Raw genomic sequence first — 23,143 nt, forward strand, 5'->3', positions numbered from 1 at the left:
GGTAAATTTAGGTTGATAATTTCTGAGTTTATTTGTGAAAAAAATGGAAATTTGGCGAAAATTTTGAAATTTTCGCAATTTTCACATTTTGAATTTTTATTCTGTTAAACCAGAGAGTTATGTGACACAAAATAGTTAATAAATAACATTTCCCACATGTCTACTTTACATCAGCACAATTTTGGAAACATTTTTTTTTGGCTAGGAAGTTATAAGGGTTAAAATTTGACCAGCGATTTCTCATTTTTACAACAAAATTTACAAAACCCATTTTTTTTAGGGACCACCTCACATTTGAAGTCAGTTTGAGGGGTCTATATGGCTGAAAATACCCAAAAGTGACACCATTCTAAAAACTGCACCCCTCGAGGTGATCAAAACCACATTCAAGAAGTTTGTTAACCCTTCAGGTGTTTCACAGCAGCAGAAGCAACATGGAAGGAAAAAATGAACATTTAACTTTTTAGTCACAAAAATGATCTTTTAGCAACAAATTTTTTATTTTCCCAAGGGTAAAAGGAGAAAATGGACCACGAAAGTTGTTGTCCAATTTGTCCTAAGTACGCTGATACCTCATATGTGGGGGTAAACCACTGTTTGGGCGCACGGCAGGGCTCGGAAGGGAAGGAGCGCCATTTGACTTTTTGAATGGAAAATTAGCTCAAATCATTAGTGGACACCATGTCGCGTTTGGAGAGCCCCCGTGTGCCTAAACATTGGAGCTCCCCCACAAGTGACCCCATTTTGGAAACTAGACCTCCAAAGGAACTAATCTAGATGTGTGGTGAGCACTTTGAACCCCCAAGTGCTTCACAGAAGTTTATAACGCAGAGCCATGAAAATAAAAAATAATTTTTCTTTTCTCAAAAATGATTTTTTAGCCCACAATTTTTTTTATTTTCCCAAGGGTAACAGGAGAAATTGGACCACAAAAGTTGTTGTCCAGTTTCTCCTGAGTACGCTGATACCCCATATGTGGGGGTAAACCACTGTTTGGGCACACGTCGGGGTTCGGAAGGGAAGTAGTGACGTTTTGAGATGCAGACTTTGATGGAATGCTCTGCGGGCATCACGTTGCGTTTGCAGAGCCCCTGATGTGCCTAAACAGTAGAAACCCCCCACAAGTGACCCCATTTTGGAAACTAGAACCCCAAGGGAACTTATCTAGATGTGTGGTGAGTACTTTGAACCCCCAAGTGCTTCACAGAAGTTTATAACGCAGAGCCGTGAAAATAATGTGTTTTCTTTCCTCAAAAATATTTTTTGAGCCCAGAATTTTTTAATTTTCCCAAGGGTAACAGGAGAAATTTCACCACAAGATTTGTTGTCCAGTTTCTCCTGAGTACGCTGATACCCCATATGTGGGGGAAAACCACTGTTTGGGCACATGCCGGGGCTCGGAAGGGAAGTAGTGACGTTTTGGAATGCAGACTTTGTTGGAATCGTCTGCGGGCATCATGTTACCTTTGCAGAGCCCCTGATGTGCCTAAACAGTAGAAACCCCCCACAAGTGACCCCATTTTGGAAACTAGACCTCCCAATGAACTAATCTAGATGTGTAGTGAGCACTTTGAACCCCCAAGTGCTTCACAGAAGTTTACAACGCAGAGCCGTGAAAATAAAAAATCATTTTTCTTTCCTCAAAGATTGTTTTAGCAAGCAATTTTTTATTTTCACAAGGGTAACAGGAGAAATTGGACCCAAATAGTTGTTGCCCAGTTTGTCCTGAGTACAATGATACCCAATATGTGGGGGTAAACCACTGTTTGGGCACAAGTCGGGGCTCGGAAGGGAAGTAGTGACGTTTTGAAATGCAGACTTTGATGGAGTGGTCTGCGGGCGTCACATTCCATTTGCAGAGCCCCTGATGTACCTAAACAGTAGAAACCCCCCACAAGTGACCCCATTTTGGAAACTAGACCCCCCCCAAGGAACTTATCTAGATGTGTGGTGAGCACTTTGAACCCCAAAGTGCTTCACAGAAGTTTATAACGCAGAGCCGTGGAAATAAAAAATAATTTTTCATTCCTCTAAAATTATGTTTTAGCAAGCAATTTTTTATTTTTGCAAGGGTAACAGGAGAAATTGGACCCCAATAATTGTTGCCCAGTTTGTCCTGAGTATGCTGGTACCCCATATGTGGGGGTAAACCACTGTTTGGGGTGCACGTCAGGGCTCGGAAGGGAGGGAGCACCATTTGACTTTGGACGCAAGATTGGCTGGAATCAATGGTGGCGCCATGTTGCGTTTGGAGACCCCTGATGTGCTTAAACAGTGGAAACCCCTCAATTCTAACTCCAACACTAACCCCAACACACCCCAAAGCCTAATCCCAACTCTAGCCATAACCCTAATCACAACCCTAGCCCCAACACACCCCTAACCACAACCCTAATCCCAACCCTAACCACAACTTTAACCCCAACACACCCCTAACCATAACCCTAACCACAAGCCTATTCTTAACCGTATTTCCAACCCTAGCCCTAATTCCAACCCTAACTCTAATTCCAACCCTAAGGCTATGTGCCCACGTTGCGGATTCGTGTGAGATTTTTCCGCACCATTTTTGAAAAATACGCAGGTAAAAGGCACTGCATTTTACCTGCGGATTTACCGCGGATTTCCAGTGTTTTTTATGCGGATTTCACCTGCGGATTCCTATTGAGGAACATGTGTAAAACGCTGCGAAATCCGCACAAAGAATTGACATGCTGCGGAAAATACAACGCAGCATTTCTGCGCGGTATTTTCCGCACCATGGGCACAGCGGATTTGGTTTTCCATAGGTTTACATGGTACTGTAAACCTGATGGAACACTGCTACGAATCCGCAGCGGCCAATCCGCTGCGTATCCGCAGCCAAATCCGCACCGTGTGTACATAGCCTAATTCTAACGCTAACCCTAGTTCTAACCCTACCCCTAACGCTACCCCAACCCTACCCCTAACCCTAGTTCTAACCCTAGTGGAAAAAATATATATATTTTCTTTATTTTATTTTTGTCCCTACCTATGGGGGTGATAAAGGGGGGGTTTCATTTACTGTTTTTTTGTTTTGATCACTGTGATAGGTTTTATCACAGTGATCAAAATGTAGCTGGAACGAATCTGTCGGCCGGCAGATTCGGCGGGCGCACTGCGTATGCGCCCGCCATTTTGGAAGATGGCGCCCGTGGGGGAGACGGACGGACCCCGGGAGGCTCGGTAAGTAGGAGGGGGGGATCGGAGCATGGGGGGAGCGGGCAGGAGGACTGGGGAGCGGACAGGACAACGGAGGGGAGCGGAGCACAGGATGGAGGACTGGGGAGGAGATCGGTGGCGGTGGGGGGGACAGATCAGGGTTTCCAGCCATGGCCGATGATATTACAGCATCGGCCATGGCTGAATTGTAATATTTCACCAGTTTTCATAGTGAAATATTACAAATCGCTCTGATTGGCTGTTTCACTTTCAACAGCCAATCAGAGCGATCGTAGCCACGGGCGGGTGAAGCCACCCCCCCTGGGCTGAAGTACCACTCCCCCTGTCCCTGCAGATTGGGTGAAATTGGAGTTAACCCTTTCACCCGATCTGCAGGGACGCGATCATTCCATGACGCCACATAGGCGTCACAGGTCGGATTGGCACCGACTTTCATGACGCCTACGTGGCGTCATGGCTCGGGAAGGGGTTAAAGGGATGTGTCATGGCGGTGGTGACTTGGTCCGTGGCCCTGGGCGCCCATGTTAAGGGACAGTCTTTAAAGTAGTTTTAAGAATAAAGTTTGTTCATGACGCCACCTGTGATATTCGGTCAAAGGGGACTGATGCTGCTTAAAGGGGTCCTCTGGGGTGATGGTATGGCTTCACAGGAGTGAAGCTGGGTCCCCAGGGCTCCCGGTGTAGTAGGGACAGGTGGTGTAGAAATAAACGGAGGACACAGGGTTTTAGTCCCTTTACCTTTTTACTGATTCAGGCAGCCACAGTCTAGGGTACCAGGTCACAGGTGTCGATGGTCCTGCAAGCTTGGCAGTGATTCAGGAATCCCCTAGCCAGGTGGGGTTGGAAGCCTTCCCTCTAGCGCTTTGTTGTTGCAGTCCCTTGCTGCCTTAGGCCTCACACAAAGTCCTCATGTTCTCTCTGTCCCCCTTTAGGTAGGACACTACCTGTATGACAGGTAACTGGAGCCTTTTTACAGGATCTCTATCACGACCCGGGTTCTATGCGTTAATGAGTCTTCAGGTGTGTGGTGGACAGGTAACTTGTAATCAGCTGTCCCGCCGGTTTCTGCTGTGAGATGTAGAATACTGCACAACCTTCCAGCTACCGGTTTCATGCGCTAAGTAAGGTGGCAGCTCAGTCGCAGCTAACCCCTAGCTCTTCACTTTGCCTGTGCTTCTCTCCTTCACACTCTCTACAATCTGTTCTGCTTTCTTTCCAGGAGCTGCGGCATCTCACGTGGCTGCACGGCCCCTCACTTTCCTCACAGGAGCTGCACATCTTCTCGTCTGCACGGCCCCTTTCCTTTCACCCGCCAACTTTCCCTCCAGACCAGAATATATACACTCACCGGCCACTTTATTAGGTACACCATGCTAGTAACGGGTTGGACCCCTTTTGCCTTCAGAACTGCCTCAATTCTTCGTGGCATAGATTCAACAAGGTGCTGGAAGCATTCCTCAGAGATTTTGGTCCATATTGACATGATGGCATCACACAGTTGCCGCAGATTTGTCGGCTGCACATCCCAAAGATGCTCCATACAAGGCAGGATGGATCCATGCTTTCATGTTGTTTACGCCAAATTCTGACCCTACCATCCGAATGTCGCAGCAGAAATCGAGACTCATCAGACCAAGCAACGTTTTTCCAATCTTCTACTGTCCAATTTCGATGAGCTTGTGCAAATTGTAGCCTCAGTTTCCTGTTCTTAGCTGAAAGGAGTGGTACCCGGTGTGGTCTTCTGCTGCTGTAGCCCATCTGCCTCAAAGTTCGACGCACTGTGCGTTCAGAGATGCTCTTAGGCCTACCTTGGTTGTAACGGGTGGCGATTTGAGTCACTGTTGCCTTTCTATCAGCTCGAACCAGTCTGCCCATTCTCCTCTGACCTCTGGCATCAACAAGGCATTTCCGCCCACAGAACTGCCGCTCACTGGATTTTTTTTCTTTTTCGGGCCATTCTCTGTAAACCCTAGAGATGGTTGTGCGTGAAAATCCCAGTAGATCAGCAGTTTCTGAAATACTCAGACCAGCCCTTCTGGCACCAACAACCATGCCACGTTCAAAGGCACTCAAATCACCTTTCTTCCCCATACTGATGCTCGGTTTGAACTGCAGGAGATTGTCTTGACCATGTCTACATGCCTAAATGCACTGAGTTGCCGCCATGTGATTGGCTGATTAGAAATTAAGTGTTAACAAGAAGTTGGACAGGTGTACCTAATAAAGTGGCCAGTGAGTGTATATATAGGGGAGCCTCCCACAAGCTGGATCAGAGCTCCCCCTTCTGGCCTAGAGTGTGAACATGTATGCTTGTGAATACCTGATAAGAGGAATCCTTCATCGCTTCCAAGCGTGACATCACTCTCCCTGTGAGGAAAGCAATGGCACTGTGACAACCCGGAACCTGAGGTGTTACACTATCACCAAGCTCACACACCAGCCCCCTCTGCCTCATGTCCAAACCTATTGCTTCCCTCTGGTGAGCTGGGCCTGGACAAGGTATTTTGGTGCCAAGCAAATGAGTGGGTGAGAGACTAAGGTAACAGGACCCTTAACGCATTCCCCCCCAATGGGTCAGGTAACAAGCGCCGGCAAACACGCTTACTGGTATTGTTACCTTTTTGACCCAAAAATATCAGCATAAGTAAAAAGTGATGTACTATGGGGTGAGGTGTAACACTGGGTGCAATTTCAAAGTTGGATTTAGAATTGGCCTTTGTGGTCCATTACACGTTACAAGGGACAAATTGTTATATTCATCCATGTAGAATCTGCTGAGTTTTGGGGTGCCCGTTAATACTAATTAACAAGAACTACTGGATCTTTAAAAGGGGGTTTATTACAAACAAGGTATTTACAATAGCATACATAAGGGAAGTATAACTAAGGGTATGTGCACACGTTCAGGTTTTTTTTGCGTTTTTTTTTTCGCGATAAAAACGCATACATTATGCATCCTATCATTTAGAATGCATTCTGCATGTATTGTGCACATGGTGTGTTTTTTCCACGAAAAAAACGCATCGCGGTAAAAAAAAAGCGTGTTCATTAATTTTGCGTTTTTTTCGCGTTTTTCCCGCTATTCTGTGCATTGGGAAAAACGCACAAAAACGCGGTAAAATCGCGGTAAAAACGCATGCGCATTTCTGGCAGAAATGTCTGTTTTTTGTCAGGAAAATTTCTGCCAGAAATCCTGACGTGTGCACATAGCCTTAGGGACAAGGGTACAATTAAAGGGAAGAGATAATAGGAGAGGGTAGTGGAAACTGGGATGTGGGAAGGAAGAGATATATAACTGATCCTCGTATTAAACCAAAACACATCCACACCCACATACAAGCTATGCCCCCACCCTTGATCTGGTATCTTCCGTGGCAAATGTCCAATCATCTTCTGGTAACATGAGAAATTTTGGTTGTAGTGGTCATCCTTTTCCCCTTGGAAGGATGGCCTCCTTGGATTTAGGATAAAGTCCTGGTGTCAAAAGGCCTGAGGGCATTCTGTTTAGGCCAGAGACTAAGGCCATGTTCACACTTCGCAGTTTTTACCGCAGATCCGCGGCGAGTTTGATGCTGCGGGTCCGCAGCAGTTTCCATAGCGTTTACATTAACATGTAAACCCTATGGAAACCGCAAACCGCAGTGCACATGCTGCGGGAAAAACCGCGCAGAAACGCAGCGGTTTACAACCCGCAGCATGTCACTTCTTTGTGCAGAATCGCAGCGATTCTGCACCCATAGGAATGCATTGAACCGCTAACTTCCCGCATGGGGCTGTGCCCACGATGCGGGAAGTAAGCGGATAATGTGCGGTTGCTACCCGGGGTGGAGGAGAGGAGACTCTCCTCCAGGCCCTGGGAAGCATAAATAGTGTAAAAAAAAAAGAATTAAAATAAAAAATGATGCTATACTCACCTCTCAGCGCTGCACGCGGCCGTCCGGTCTGGTTGTTGTGCTAGCAGGACCTGCGGTGACGTCGCGGTCACATGACCGTGATGACGCCGCGGTCACATGACCGTGACGTCACGAAGGTCCTTCTCGGCACAGCATCTTTGGAACCGGAGCGCTGCGTGCAGCGCCGAGGAGATCCGGACATCAGAGGGTGAGTATAACCAATTTTTATTATTTTTACCATTACTATTGATGCTGCATATTGCTGCATATGCAGCATCAATAGTATAGGAGTAATCCCGCAGCGGAAATCGCAAAACAAACCACGATAAATCTGCAGGGATAACCGCAGCGGTTTTGCCCTGCAGATTTATCAATTCCCCTGCGGGAGAACCCGCAGAGCACGCCGCAGAGTGTGCACATAGCCTAAATGTCCATCTGAATAACAATAGCTTGTAGTTCACCTCCACATGGAATGTGTGTCACAGATAAGATGTTCAGTTCAGGAGCAATAGCTTATACTCCCAACACCACAGGGGTTATGCGTCCTCCAAAAGACACAATTGGAGACACAATGTCCATCTACAATGTAGATTTTCTTTATTCTATTAAAAGAACATAGGACTTCACACCCCAGGAACTTGTGTGACCACAATTTACAGCTAATGGTCAATTCCTTAAGCCTAAGTCACACTAAGCGACTTACCAACGATCATGACCAGCGATACGACCTGGACGTGATCGTTGGTAAGTCGTTGTGTGGTCGCTGGGGAGCTGTCACACAGACAGCTCTCTCCAGCGACCAACGATCAGGGGAACGACTTCGGCATCGTTGAAACTGTCTTCAACGATGCCGAAGTCCCCCTGCAGCACCCGGGTAACCAGGGTAAACATCGGGTTACTAAGTGCAGGGCCGCGCTTAGTAACCCAATATTTACCCTGGTTACCATTGTAAAAGTAAAAAAAAAAAAAACACTACATACTCACATTCTGATGTCTGTCACGTCCCCCGCCGGCGTCCACAGGGTTAAAACTGCTTTCGGCAAGAGCGCTGCTAATGCACGCGCTGCTGCCGAGAGCTTCCCTGCACTGAATGTGTTAGCGCCGGCAGTAACAGCGGTGACGTCACTGCTGTGCTCTGCTTTACTGCCGGCGCTGACACAGTCAGTGCAGGGAAGCTCTCGGCCGGAGCGCGTGCATTAGCAGCGCTCCTGCCGAAAGCAGTTTTAACCCTGTGGACGCCGGGGGACGTGACAGACATCAGAATGTGAGTATATACTGTTTTTTTTTTACTTTTACAATGGTAACCAGGGTAAATATCGGGTTACTAAGCGCGGGCCTGCGCTTAGTAACCCGATATTTACCCTGGTAACAAGTGAACACATCGCTGGATCGGCATGACACGCCGATCCAGCGATGATAGCGGGTGATCAGCGACCAAAAAATGGTCCTGATCATTCCCCAACGATCTCCCAGTAGAGGCCTGATCGTTGGTCGCTGTCACACATAACGAGATCGTTAGCGGGATCGTTGCTACGTCACCAAAAGCGTGACGTTGCAACGATATCGTTATGTGTGACTCAGCCTTTAGATGTAGGCTTTAGCTGTTATGTAGAGTTCAAGGAATGTTCATTGCTCTTATAATATATAAACCATCCATGTTGGCTCCAACAATCCATGACGTCCTATATTTTAAATGTCAGACCCAAGGACGGTCATGGAAACTAATATAGCTTAATCCCTTCACCCCGGAGCTTTTTTCGGTTTTCGTTTTTTACTCCCCTCCTTCCCAGAGCCATAACTTTTTATTTTTCCTTCAATATGGCCATGTGAGGGCTTATTTTTTTGCGGGACGAGTTGTACTTTTGAACGACATCATTGGTTTTTGCATGTCATGTACTAGAAAATGGGAAAAAATTCCAAGTGCGGTGAAATTGCAAAAAAAGTGCAGTCCCACACTTGTTTTTTGTTTGGCTTTTTTTGCTAGGTTCACTAAATGCTAAAACTGACCTGCCAATATGATTCTCCAGGTCATTACGAGTTCATAGACACCAAACATGTCTAGGTTATTTTTTATCTAAGTGGTAAAAAAAAATTCCAAACTTTGCTAAAAAAAAATAAAATTGTGCAATTTTCCGATACCCGTAGCGTCTCCATTTTTTTGTGATCTGGGGTTTGGTGAGGGCTTATTTTCTCAGTCCCCCATGACAGCACCACAGAGAGAGGGGATCCGCCCTTCAGGAACAGGAAACCTACAGGATAAAAGGGAGGTACCTCTCCCCTGCATCAATTAGGTTTCCTGTCCCTGACGGGGAACCTAATAGGTGTCGGTACCTGAAGATGTCCGAAGCAAGGATCCTGTTATGACCCCAATGGCGAGGGTCTCAGAGGTACGTGGAAGTCTGCAGAATACCAAAATCCAGCTCATAGGGCAGTGGTAACTGGGTTGACCATATATCTACTCCTAACGCCAACACTAGAAGTAGCCGGGGATCATTCCTACGTTGATTCTAGATGACATGCTCCAGCCGGAGAATCTAGCTACCCCTAGTAGAGGAAAACAAAAGACCTTTCTTGCCTCCAGAGAAGGGGACCCCAAAGCTGGATAGAAGCCCCCCACAAATAATAACGGTGAGGTAAGAGGAAATGACAAACACAGAAATGAACTAGGTTTAGCACAGAGAGGCCCGCTTACTGATAGCAGAATAAAGAAAGGTAACTTATATGGTCAACAAAAACCCTATCAAAATCCACACTGGAAATTCAAGAACCCCCGAACCGTCTAACGGTCCGGGGGGAGAACACCAGCCCCCTAGAGCTTCCAGCAAAGGTCAGGATATAGATTTGGAACAAGCTGGACAAAAATACAAAACCAAAACAAATAGCAAAAAGCAAAAGGCAGACTTAGCTGATATAACTGGAACCAGGATCAGTAGACAAGAGCACAGCAGACTAGCTCTGATAACTACGTTGCCAGGCATTGAACTGAAGGTCTAGGGAGCTTATATAGCAACACCCCTAACTAACGACCCAGGTGCGGATAAAAGGAATGACAGAAAAACCAGAGTCAAAAAACTAGTAACCACTAGAGGGAGCAAAAAGCAAATTCACAACAGTACCCCCCCCTTAGTGAGGGGTCACCGAACCCTCACCACGACCACCAGGGCGATCAGGATGAGCGGCATGAAAGGCACGAACTAAATCGGCCGCATGAACATCAGAGGCGACCACCCAGGAATTATCCTCCTGACCATAGCCCTTCCACTTGACCAGGTACTGAAGCCTCCGCCTGGAGAGGCGAGAATCCAAGATCTTCTCCACCACGTACACCAACTCGCCCTCAACCAACACCGGAGCAGGAGGCTCAGCAGAAGGAACTACAGGCACAATGTACCGCCGCAACAAGGACCTATGAAATACATTGTGAATAGCAAACGACACAGGAAGATCCAGACGAAAAGATACAGGATTAAGGATTTCCAATATCTTGTAAGGCCCAATAAAACGAGGTTTAAATTTGGGAGAGGAGACCTTCATAGGAACAAAGCGGGAAGAAAGCCATACCAAATCATGCATTTTATGTAAAACCAGGAAACGTATCACCTCGCGGTGTTCAGGAGTCATGCACATGATAACCTGTGTCCAATACTGCGGTTTATTTGCTGCCAATGGCGTAGCATCAATACCCCTAAGAGGAATAGGATTTTCTAATGGTTCAAGAGTAAAACCACAGTGCTTAGCAAATGACAGATCCATAAGACTCAGGGCAGCACCTGAATCTACAAACGCCATGACAGGATAAGACGACAGTGAGCAAATCAAAGTTACAGACAGAATAAATTTAGGTTGCAAATTACCAACGGTGACAGGACTAACAACCTTAGCTATACGTTTAGAGCATGCTGAGATAACATGTGTAGAATCACCACAGTAGTAGCACAAGCCATTCCGGCGTCTATGAATTTTCCGCTCATTTCTAGTCAGGATTCTATCACATTGCATTAAATCAGGTGTCTGTTCAGACAACACCATGAGGGAATTTGCGGTTTTTCTATCACATTGCACCGAATTAGGTGTCTGTTCAGACAACACCATGAGGGAATTTGCGGTTTTGCGCTCCCGCAACCGCCGGTCAATTTGAATAGCCAGTGCCATAGTATCATTGAGACCTGTGGGAATGGGAAAACCCACCATAACATTCTTAATGGCTTCAGATAGGCCATTTCTAAAATTAGCGGCCAGTGCACACTCGTTCCAATGTGTCAGCACGGACCATTTCCGAAATTTTTGGCAATACACTTCAGCCTCGTCCTGCCCCTGAGACATAGCCAGCAAGGCCTTTTCTGCCTGAATCTCAAGATTGGGTTCCTCATAAAGTAAACCGAGCGCCAGAAAAAACGCATCAATATCAGCCAATGCCGGATCTCCTGGCGCCAGCGAAAAAGCCCAATCCTGAGGGTCGCCCCGTAAGAACGAAATAACTATTTTTACTTGCTGAGCAGAGTCTCCAGATGAACAGGGTCTCAGGGACAAAAACAATTTACAATTATTCACAAAATTCCTAAACTTAAACCTGTCTCCGGAAAACAGTTCAGGAATCGGTATTTTAGGTTCTGACCTAGGATTTCTGATAACATAGTCTTGTATGCCCTGCACACGAGTAGCCAGCTGGTCCACACTTGTAATCAAGGTCTGGACATTCATGTCTGCAGCAAGCATAGCCACTCTGAGGTAAAGGGGAAGAAGAAAGAAAAAAAAAAAAAAAAAACTCAGAATCTTCTTTCTTATAATCCCTCTTCTGCAACGCATTAAACATTTAATACTGGCCTGGCAAACTGTTATGACCCCAATGGCGAGGGTCTCAGAGGTACGTGGAAGTCTGCAGAATACCAAAATCCAGCTCATAGGGCAGTGGTAACTGGGTTGACCATATATCTACTCCTAACGCCAACACTAGAAGTAGCCGGGGATCATTCCTACGTTGATTCTAGATGACACGCTCCAGCCGGAGAATCTAGCTACCCCTAGTAGAGGAAAACAAAAGACCTTTCTTGCCTCCAGAGAAGGGGACCCCAAAGCTGGATAGAAGCCCCCCACAAATAATAACGGTGAGGTAAGAGGAAATGACAAACACAGAAATGAACCAGGTTTAGCACAGAGAGGCCCGCTTACTGATAGCAGAATAAAGAAAGGTAACTTATATGGTCAACAAAAACCCTATCAAAATCCACACTGGAAATTCAAGAACCCCCGAACCGTCTAACGGTCCGGGGGGAGAACACCAGCCCCCTAGAGCTTCCAGCAAAGGTCAGGATATAGATTTGGAACAAGCTGGACAAAAATACAAAACCAAAACAAATAGCAAAAAGCAAAAGGCAGACTTAGCTGATATAACTGGAACCAGGATCAGTAGACAAGAGCACAGCAGACTAGCTCTGATAACTACGTTGCCAGGCATTGAACTGAAGGTCTAGGGAGCTTATATAGCAACACCCCTAACTAACGACCCAGGTGCGGATAAAAGGAATGACAGAAAAACCAGAGTCAAAAAACTAGTAACCACTAGAGGGAGCAAAAAGCAAATTCACAACAGATCCGGAGCCGACCAGTCGGGTTCTGGCAGCGGGGAGGCCCCTGCCACGGCTGGTGGGGTGTCCAATGCCGCCACTGCTGGGACCGATGGGTCTGAAGCGTGTGCGGGGGGAAGCGCAGCCGCCACTCCTGATAGGAGGTAGGGGCTTCCGGGACCTGGCGCACACGAGGAGTGTCTGTCCAAGATGGATGCTGTGCTGGAAATGGTGAATGCTTCCGGTTCGGGGCGAGCGCATGCGCAGAGTGTGCATGAGGTGCACAAAGATGGCCGCCGCCCCAGATCCATTCTGTTCATTTCCAGGTCCCCGGCAGCTCGCGCATGCGCAGAGAAGAAGAGGGGAAACAGCGCTTCCCCAGCGACGCAGCCATAGGGGAGGGGGCTGGTAATAGGCGTCAGTTTTAAAAGCCGGTGGACAACGGAGATCCTTGCTGCATGCCATCCCAAGGAAGTAAGAAGCCACGTAAGACAGCGATTAGCAGCTCCAGCCGCCGCAGCCACCACAGCAGCAGCAGCGCCACCACCAGCGAACAAAACCAGATGTACAGAGGATGACACCCGGAATACTCGGTCCAGCAGCCATTCCACGCAACATAGCAAGAGCTCCAGCGTGGTGAACCAGCCAACACCACCACCTACGGATCTCATACAGGATCCTACCCCTCCAGAACCGGTACCTATGGCTGCGTCAGATTGTTGAGTGATCTTCGTGAAAGTTCACTGGTATAATTGGGGTCCCCTCTTCTCCGTTTATCTTAGGCAAGGAAAATAACGGGGAAAACAAAACACAGAACCTGCCCCTTGTGTGAGAAGGCCCTACCACAATCCTGGGATAAGAAGCTCTGTGACTCCTGTATAGGACGAATCCTCTGTGAGGGCACCCCAAACTTTGCTTCTGGGTTATGATCCGTAATAAAGTCAGAGGTAGAAACAGTATTTAAATCCCTTAAAGAGGGGGAAAAGATTAAGGGAAAAACACCTATAGCTTATTCCCCCTCTGATTCCTCTAGTTCCGAGAATGGGGACTCAGATACACGGGACTCCTCTTTCTCTTCCTCGGATAACGAGAGTTGAGGTTGTCATTGCTTTCCCCTAGATGAAGTCGACGTACTTGTGAAGGCAGTAATATCGACTATGGGGGTGCTGGATCCTCATCCTGACAAAACGGTTCAGGACATAATGTTTGGGGGATTAGGCCAAAAAAAGCGAGAAGTCTTCCCTCTTAATGAAAATATCCAAGCTTTAATTAAAAGGGAGAGGGAAAAGCCAGAGAGAAAAAACTCGTCGGTGCCCTCCCTTAACCCCTTCATGACCCAGCCTATTTTGACCTTACTGACCTGGCCGTTTTTTGCAATTCTGACCAGTGTCCCTTTATGAGGTAATAACTCAGGAACGCTTCAACGGATCCTAGCGATTCTGAGACTGTTTTTTCGTGACATATTGGGCTTCATGTTAGTGGTAAATTTAGGTCGATAATTTCTGAGCTTATTTGTGGAAAAAAACGGAAATTTGGTGAAACTTTTGAAAATTTCACAATTTTCACATTTTGAATTTTTATTCTGTTAAACCAGAGAGTTATGTGACACAAAATAGTTAATAAATAACATTTCCCACATGTCTACTTTCCATCAGCCCAATTTTGAAACAAAATTTTTTTTTGCTAGGAAGTTATAAGGGTTAAAATTTGACCAGTGATTTCTCATTTTTACAACAAAATTTACAAAACCATTTTTTTTAGGGACCACCTCACATTTGAAGTCAGTTTGAGGGTTCTATATGGCTGAAAATACCCAAAAGTGACACCATTCTAAAAACTGTACCCCTCAAGGTGCTCAAAACCACATTCAAGAAGTTTATTAACCCTTCAGGTGTTTCACAGCAGCAGAAGGAACATGGAAGAAAAAATGAACATTTAACTTTTTAGTCACAAAAATGATCTTTTAGCAACAATTTTTTTATTTTCCCAAGGGTAAAAGGAGAAACTGGACCACGAAAGTTGTTGTCCAATTTGTCCTGAGTACGCTGATACCTCATATGTGGGGGTAAACCACTGTTTGTGCGCACGGCAGGGCTCGGAAGGGAAGGAGCGCCATTTGACTTTTTGAATGAAAAATTGGCTCCAATCTTTAGTGGACACCATGTCGCGTTTGGAGAGCCCCCGTGTGCCTAAACATTGGAGCTCCGCCACAAGTGACCCCATTTTGGAAACTAGACCCCCCAAGGAACTTATCTAGAAGCATAGTGAGCACTTTAAACCCCCAGGTGCTTCACAAATTGATCCATAAAAATGAAAAAGTACTTTTTTTTCACAAAAAAATTATTTTAGCCTCAATTTTTTCATTTTCACATGGGCAACAGGATAAAATGGATCCTAAACTTTGTTGGGCAATTTCTCCTGAGTACACCGATACCTCATATGTGGGAGTAAACCACTGTTTGGGTGCATGGCAAGGCTCGGAAGGGAAGGCGCACCATTTGACTTTTTGAATGGAAAATTAGCTCCAATCGTTAGCGGACACCATGTCGCGTTTGGAGAGCCCCTGTGTGCCTAATCATTGGAGCTCCCCTGCAAGTGACCCCATTTTGGAAACTACACCCCCCAAGGAGCTTATCTAGATGCATAGTGAACACTTTAAATGCCCAGGTGCTTCACAGAAGTTTATACCGCAGAGCCGTGAAAATAAAAAATAATTTTTCTTTCCTCAAAAATGATTTTTAGCCCGGAATTTTTTATTTTCCCAAGGGTAACAGGAGAAATTGGATGCCAAATGTTGTTGTCCAGTTTGTCCTGAGTACGATGATACCCCATATGTGGGGGTAAACCACTGTTTGGGCGCACGGGTGGGCTCGGAAGGGAAGGCACACCATTTGGCTTTTTGAAAGGAAAATTAGCTCCAATCGTTAGCGGACACCATGTCGCGTTTGGAGAGCACCTGTGTGCCTAAACATTGGAGCTCCCCCACAAGTGACCCCATTTTGGAAACTAGACCTCCCAAGGAACTAATCTAGATGTGTGGTGAGCACTTTGAACCCCCAAGTGCTTCACAGAAGTTTAAAACGCAGAGCCATGAAAATAAAAAATAATTTTTCTTTTCTCAAAAATGATTTTTTAGCCCAGAATTTTTTATTTTCCCAAGGGTAACAGGAGAAATTGGACCCCAATAGTTGTTGTCCAGTTTGTCCTGAGTACGCTGGTACCCCATATGTGGGGGTAAACCACTGTTTGGGCACACATCGGGGCTCGGAAGGGAAGCAGTGACGTTTTGAAATGCAGATTTTTATGGAATGGTCTGCGGGTGTCACGTTGCATTTGCAGAGCCCCTGATGTGCCTAAACAGTAGAAACCCCCCACAAGTGACCCCATTTTGGAAACTGGACCCCCCAAGGAACTTATCTAGATATGTGGTAAGCACCATTTGACTTTTTGAACGCAAGATTGGCTGGAATCAATGGTGGCGCCATGTTGCGTTTGGAGACCCCTGATGTGCCTAAACAGTGGAAACCCCTCCATTCTAACTCCAACACTAACCCCAACACACCCCTAACCCTAATCCCAACTCTAGCCATAACCCTAATCACATCCCTAACCCCAACACACCCCTAACCACAACCCTAACCCTAATCCCAACCCTAACCCCAACCACAACTTTAACCCCAACACACCCCTAACCATAACCCTAACCACAAGCCTATTCTTAACCCTATTTCCAACCCTAGCCCTAATTCCAACCCTAACTCTAATTCCAACCCTAAGGCTATGTGCCCACGTTGCGGATTCGTGTGAGATTTTTCCGCACCATTTTTGAAAAATACGCAGGTAAAAGGCACTGCGTTTTACCTGCGGATTTACCGCGGATTTCCAGTGTTTTTTATGCGGATTTCACCTGCGGATTCCTATTGAGGAACAGGTGTAAAACGCTGCAAAATCCGCACAAAGAATTGACATGCTGCGGAAAATACAACGCAGCATTTCCGTGCGGTATTTTCCGCACCATGGGCACAGCGGATTTGGTTTTCCATAGGTTTACATGGTACTGTAAACCTGATGGAACAGTGCTACGAATCCGCAGCGGCCAATCCGATGCGGATCCGCAGCCAAATCCGCACCATGTGCACATAGCCTAATTCTAACGCTAACCCTAGTTCTAACCCTACCCCTAACCCTACCCCTAACCCTAACTCTAGTTCTAACCCTAGTTCTAACCCTAGTGGAAAAAAAATATTTTCTTTATTTTATTATTGTCCCTACCTATGGGAGTGATAAAGGGGGGGGTTCATTTACAATTTTTTTTATTTTGATCACTGTGATAAGTTTTATCACAGTGATCAAAATGTACATGGAACGAATCTGCGCCCGCCATTTTGGAAGATGGCGGCGCCCTGGGAGAAGACGGACGGACTCCGGGAGGATCGGTAAGTATGAGGGGGTGGTGGGGGGGTGGATCGGAGCACAGGGGGGGTGGATCGGAGCACGGGGGGAGCGGACAGGCAGACGGAGGGGAGTACGGGACAGAATGGAGGACTGGGGAGGAGATCGGTGACGGTGGGGGGGGGGTCAGATCTGGATTTCCAGCCATGGCCGATGATATTGCAGCATCGGCCATGGCTGGATTGCAATATTTCACCATTTTCATAGATGAAATATTGCAAATTGCTCTGATTGGCTGTTGCACTTTCAACAGCCAATCAGAGCGATCCTAGCCACGAGGGGGTGAAGCCCCCCTAGGCTAAAGTACAACTCCCCCTGTCCCTGCAGATCGGGTGAAATTGGAGTTATCCCTTTCACCCGATCTGCAGGGCCGCGATCATTCCATGACGCCACATAGGCGTCACAGGTCGGATTGGCACCGACTTTCATGACGCCTACGTGGCGTCATGGGTCGGGAAGGGGTTAAAAGAAAATATCCCTTTGAGGAGGAGACTTCTACTTCATGGGATAAAGCCCCTAAACTTGACGTTGCAGTGGCTAAGGCCTCAAAAAAGTTTGCGCTACCCTTTGAGGACATGGGAACCCTAAATGATCCCCTTGATAAAAGAGCTGATACCTTCCTTAAAGGAGCCTGGGAATCGGCAGGAGGATGTTTAAGGCCAGCAATAGCAGCTGCATGCACTTCTAGGTCCCTAATGATTTGGGTTGATAATGTAGAGAAACAACTGAGGGATGGCGTATCCAGAAATAAGGTGCTAGAATCTATCCTTATGATAAGAGGGGCGGCGGCCTTTTTGGCAGATTCATCGGCTGACTCCGTTAAACTATCTAAACTAAACCATCTAAATCTGCAGCCCTTTCAAATGCAGCCCGTAGGACATTATGGCTAAAGAGTTGGCCGGGTGACCTGCAAACCAAACAGAAACTTTGCTGAATCCCATGCGAAGGCAAATTTTTATTTGGGGAGACCCTGGATGATATCTTGCAAAAAGCAGGGGACAAGAAAAAAGGGTTCCCTAATTTGGCTCCACCATTTGTTAAGCAGCCCTTTTGGAATAGGAAATTTTTTCGAAGAAGGCCCCCAAGGGAACAGGACAGAAGGGATGAAGGGAAAAGGAGAGATAGAGGGTTCCTTTTCGGTAATTCCTCACGGGATAAAAAGACCCCCAAGTGACAGCTCCCCCAGGGTAGGAGGGAGATTATCTCAGTTCCTCCCGGCCTGGGAAAAAATCTCAACCAGCCCCTGGATATTGTACTTAATAAGATCGAGGCTTTGGATAGAATTTATTTCCCTTCCTCCCAAAAACTACATGGTCACTCCGCTTAGGTCCTCCCCTCAACAACAAGACGCTTTAGAACAAGAAATTTTAAAGCTCATAGACAAAGCTGTTATCCAGGAAGTCCCCCCGCTGGAAAGAGGGAAGGGATTCTATTCCCCATTATTCCTAGTTCCAAAACCGGACGGATCCTTCCGGACGATAATAAACCTACGGAAGCTAAACAGTTATGTGAGGAACCAGAAATTCAATATGGAATCAATAAAATCAACGATCAAAAATCTGTTTCCGAACTGTTTCATGATAGTGTTGGATCTCAGCGACGCGTATTATCACATCCCCATCCACAAGAACTCCCAAGAATTCCTCAGACTAGCAGTGGCCATGAAAGGATAAATAAGGAAATACCAACACAGAGCCCTTCCCTTTGGCATATCAGTCACACCCCGCATATTTACCAAACTGATAGCGGAAATGATGGCCCATCTGAGAGAAAAAGACATTTTGATAGTCCCATACTTGGACGACTTTTTGATTGTGAGCAATTCAGCCCAACACTACCAACAACAGTGCGACAGCGTGGTAAATACTCTAACAAAGTTAGGCTGGCTTCTAAACCTACAAAAATCAAAACTAGAACCAACCAGAGTTCAGGAGTTTTTGGGTCTAAGTTTGGACTCCACAACACAAGAATGCCGTCTCCCAGCCCAGAAAAAAACAAAAGATAATAAATCTTGTGTTAAAAGCTTGGTCAAACCCTTGTATGACCTTAAGAAGGGCGATGTCATTACTGGGGTCCCTTTCTGCTTGCCTCCCAGCAGTCTAGTGGGCACAACTTCACACGAGAGACCTCCAGTGGGACATTTTGAGGAATCAGGTTACACTAAGGGCGCGTTTAGAAAGTCACATGACTCTAAGTTCAGCCACTATTCATTCCCTAGTTTGGTGGTTGGATCCCAACAACCTATCAAAAGGGATTCCTTGGGTAATAGAGGTATCTTTAATAGTTACCACAGACGCAAGTCCCACGGGGTAGGGAGCTCACCTGGACAACCGGGTCACTCGGGGTTTGGACAGGTCAGGAACACGAGGCTTCCTCAAACCAAAAAGAACTCTGGGCAGTGGGCCGTGAATTATTAGCTTTCCTTCGCAGCCTACGGGGGCATCATGTCCTGGTATTTTCGGACAATCGGGTAGTGGTAGCCTACCTGAACCACCAGAGGGGGACCAGGTCTCGAGCCCTAATGAAGGCCACTTCCGAAATCTTCAGCTTAGTAGAGAACAACTTCCTATCCCTCTCTGCACTGCATATAAAAGGAGTAGAGAATCAGAAAGCAGACTTCCTGAGCCTCACCCAATTAAAACGGGGAATGGACATTAAATCAGTGCATTTTCGATCAGATCACAGAGCTTTGGGGTATCCCTGTAATAGACCTTTTCGCCAATATAAACAACAGAAAAGTGAAAGGCTTTTGTTCCCTAGACCCCAGGGGGAGCCCTCGGGCGCTGGATGTGTTCATGATTCCCTAGACTCAGGGTCTCGCATATGCCTTTCCCCCAACTATCCTCATCCCGGCAGTTCTGTGGAAAGTCAGGCAGGACAGGGCGAGACTCATCCTAATAGCCCCCTTCTGGCCCAAAAGAACCTGGTTTTCCTGGCTGAGGATGCTATCAGTCACCAACCCTTGGGTTCTTCTGGATCTTCCGGACCTCCTATCACCGGGACCAGTGTTCCACCCTCAGTCAGAGAATCTCCACTTAACAGCGTGGAATTTGAAAGGTCGCTACTGAAGGAAAAGGGTTTTTCGGATAAGCTAGTCTCCACACTAATGAAAAGTAGAAAAACCGTGACCACTAAAATCTATGGCAGGTCCTGGAAAAAAATTTTGTCCACTTCCGGGGTAAAATTACAGGATGGGGTCCCAATTGCTCAGATGTTAGAATTTTTACAGAAAGGTCTAGATCTGGGCCTCTCAGTAAGCACCTTAAAAGTGCAGATAGCGGCTCTAGGAGCATTTTACAGTGAAAATATAGCTGCCAACCCTTGGGTAACACGATTTATTAGAGCTGCTGCGAGATCTAGACCCATAACCAAAAAAAAGGCTAGCTCCTTGGGACTTGAACCTAGTCTTGTCAGCTCTAACAGACTCCCCATTTGAGCCTATAGAGTCAATACCCCTTAAAACCTTATCACTTAAAACGACCCTTCTGATAGCCCTAACATCAGCCTGTAGAATAAGTGATCTCCAAGCCCTGTCCGCGAGCCCTCCCTTTACAAAAATCCTGGATGATAGGGTTCTCCTAAAAACTGACCCTGCCTATCTATCCAAAGTAGCGTCCAAATTTCACAGGAGATAATCCTTCCTTCTGTCCAGACCCTAAAAATAAGAAAGAAGAAAAATTCCACACATTAGATGTAAGAAGGTGTCCAGTTCAATACCTAGAATCCACCCAGCGGCATAGAAAGGAAGGGTCTCTCTTTATCTGCTTCCAGGGACCCAGGAAAGGACCCAAAGCTTCCAGGGGCACTATAGCATGCTGGATAACAGATGCGATAGCCTTGGCGTACTCGTCTACTGGAAATGCAGTTCCTGAGGGGCTAAAAGCTCATTCTACAAGGGCTATGTGACCTCCTGGGCTGAAAGTCGGAAGTATCAATCGACCAAATCTGTAAGGCGGCCACCTGGTCATCACCTTCAACCTTTTTTAGACACTACCATCTAGACTTAGCCTCTTCATCTGACAACCTTTGGAAGAAGGGTTCTGCAGGCTGTGGTCCCTCCCTAAGCAACAATCTCTGCAATTCTCTCTGTGGTGCTGTCATGGGGGACTGAGAAAAGCATAGTTACTTACCGATAACAGTATTTCTCAGAGCCCATGACAGCACCCGCTTATTCCCCCCCTCATCACGTGTGCAGTGAGCACATTATATTGTACGAAGTGTGTTTTTTATATAGACACGGTGTACACCTGTTAAGCAATATGTTAAAAGTGTATATTTTTTGTTGTCACTAACCTGGAGGACTTCCGATGCTCTGTAAACCAAACTGATGCAGGGGAGAGGTACCGCCCTTTTATCCCGTAGGTTTCCTGTCCCTGAGGGCGGATCCCCTCTCTCTGTGGTGCTGTCATGGGCTCTGAGAAATACCGTTATCGGTAAGTAACTATGCTTTTTTGCGTGCTGAGCTGACGTTTTTAATTATACCATTTTTGGGCAGGTACGTTCTTTTGATCGCCCGTTATTGCATTTTAATGCAACGTCACAGCGACCAAAAAAACAATTCTGTCGTTTCAAATTGTTTTCTTGCTATGCCGTTTAGCGATCAGGTTAATCCTTTTTTTTATTGATAGATCGGGCGATTCTGAATGCGGCGATACTAAATATGTGTATATTTGATTTTTTCATTGTTTTATTTTGAATGGGGCGAAAGGGGGGTAATTTAAACATTTTTTTTTTTTTTTTCATATTTTTCAAAAGATTTTTTTTTACTTTTGCCATGCTTCAATAGCCTCCAACTTGATTGGCTCTGCTACATAGAGGCGATGCTCAGATCGCTCCTATGTAGTAGAATTGCTGCATTGCTATGAGTGCCGACCACAGGGTGGAGCTCACAGCAATCCGGCATCAACAACCATAGAGGTCTCAAGGAGACCTCTGGTTGTCACACCGATGCATCATTGACCCCCGATCACGTGACAGGGGTCAGCGATGTGCGCATTTCCGTCCACTTGGCTGGAAGCGCTAGTTAAATGCCGCTGTCAGCATTTGACAGCGACATTTAACTAGTTAATAGCAGCGGGTGAATTGCGATTCCACCCGCCGCTATTGCAGGCACATGTCAGCTGTTCAAAACAGCTGACATGTCCTGGCTTTGATGCGGGCTCACCGCCGGAGCCCACATCAAAGCAGGGGATCTGACCTCGGACGTACTAGCAATACCACAACATTTGCTGAGATGGCTACAATATGAATCATACAAAAACATTTAATACCATAAAATGTTAATTCCTATAATAAAGTGCTATTTACATAGTAACATAGTTATTAAGGTTGAAGGAAGACTTTAAGTCCATCTAGTTCAACCCATAGCCTAACCTCATGCCCTAACATGTTGATCCAGAGGAAGGCAAAAAAAAATGTGATAAAGAGTAAGCTTCACATTGGGGAAAAAAATTCCTTCCCGACTCCACATACGGCAATCAGACTAGTTCCCTGGATCAACGCCCTATCAAGGAATCTAGTGTATATATAACCTGTAACATTATACTTTTCAAGAAAGGCATCCAGTCCCCTCTTAAATTTTAGTAATGAATCACTCATTACAACATCATACGGCAGAGAGTTCCATAGTCTCACTGCTCTTACAGTAAAGAATCTGCGTCTGTGATTATGATTAAACCTTCTTTCCTCCAGACGTAGAGGATGCCCCCTTGTCCTCGTCTCAGGTCTACGAGTAAAAAGGTCATTAGAAAGGTCTCTGTACTGTCCCCTCATATATTTATACATTAAAATAAGATCACCCCTTAGCCTTAATTTTTCCAAACTAAATAGCCCCAAATGTAATAACCTGTCTTTGTATTGCAGACCCCCCAGTCCTCCAATAACCTTGGTCGCTCTTCTCTGCACCCGCTCTAGTTCGGCTATGTCTTTCCTATACACCGGAGACCAGAACTGTGCACATTATTCTAAGTGTGGTCGAACTAGTGACTTGTATAGAGGTAAAGTTATGTTCTCCTCATGTGCATCTATGCCT

The sequence above is a fragment of the Ranitomeya variabilis genome, chromosome 6, assembly GCF_051348905.1.
Source record: "Ranitomeya variabilis isolate aRanVar5 chromosome 6, aRanVar5.hap1, whole genome shotgun sequence".
In the NCBI taxonomy this organism is placed as follows: domain Eukaryota; kingdom Metazoa; phylum Chordata; class Amphibia; order Anura; family Dendrobatidae; genus Ranitomeya; species Ranitomeya variabilis.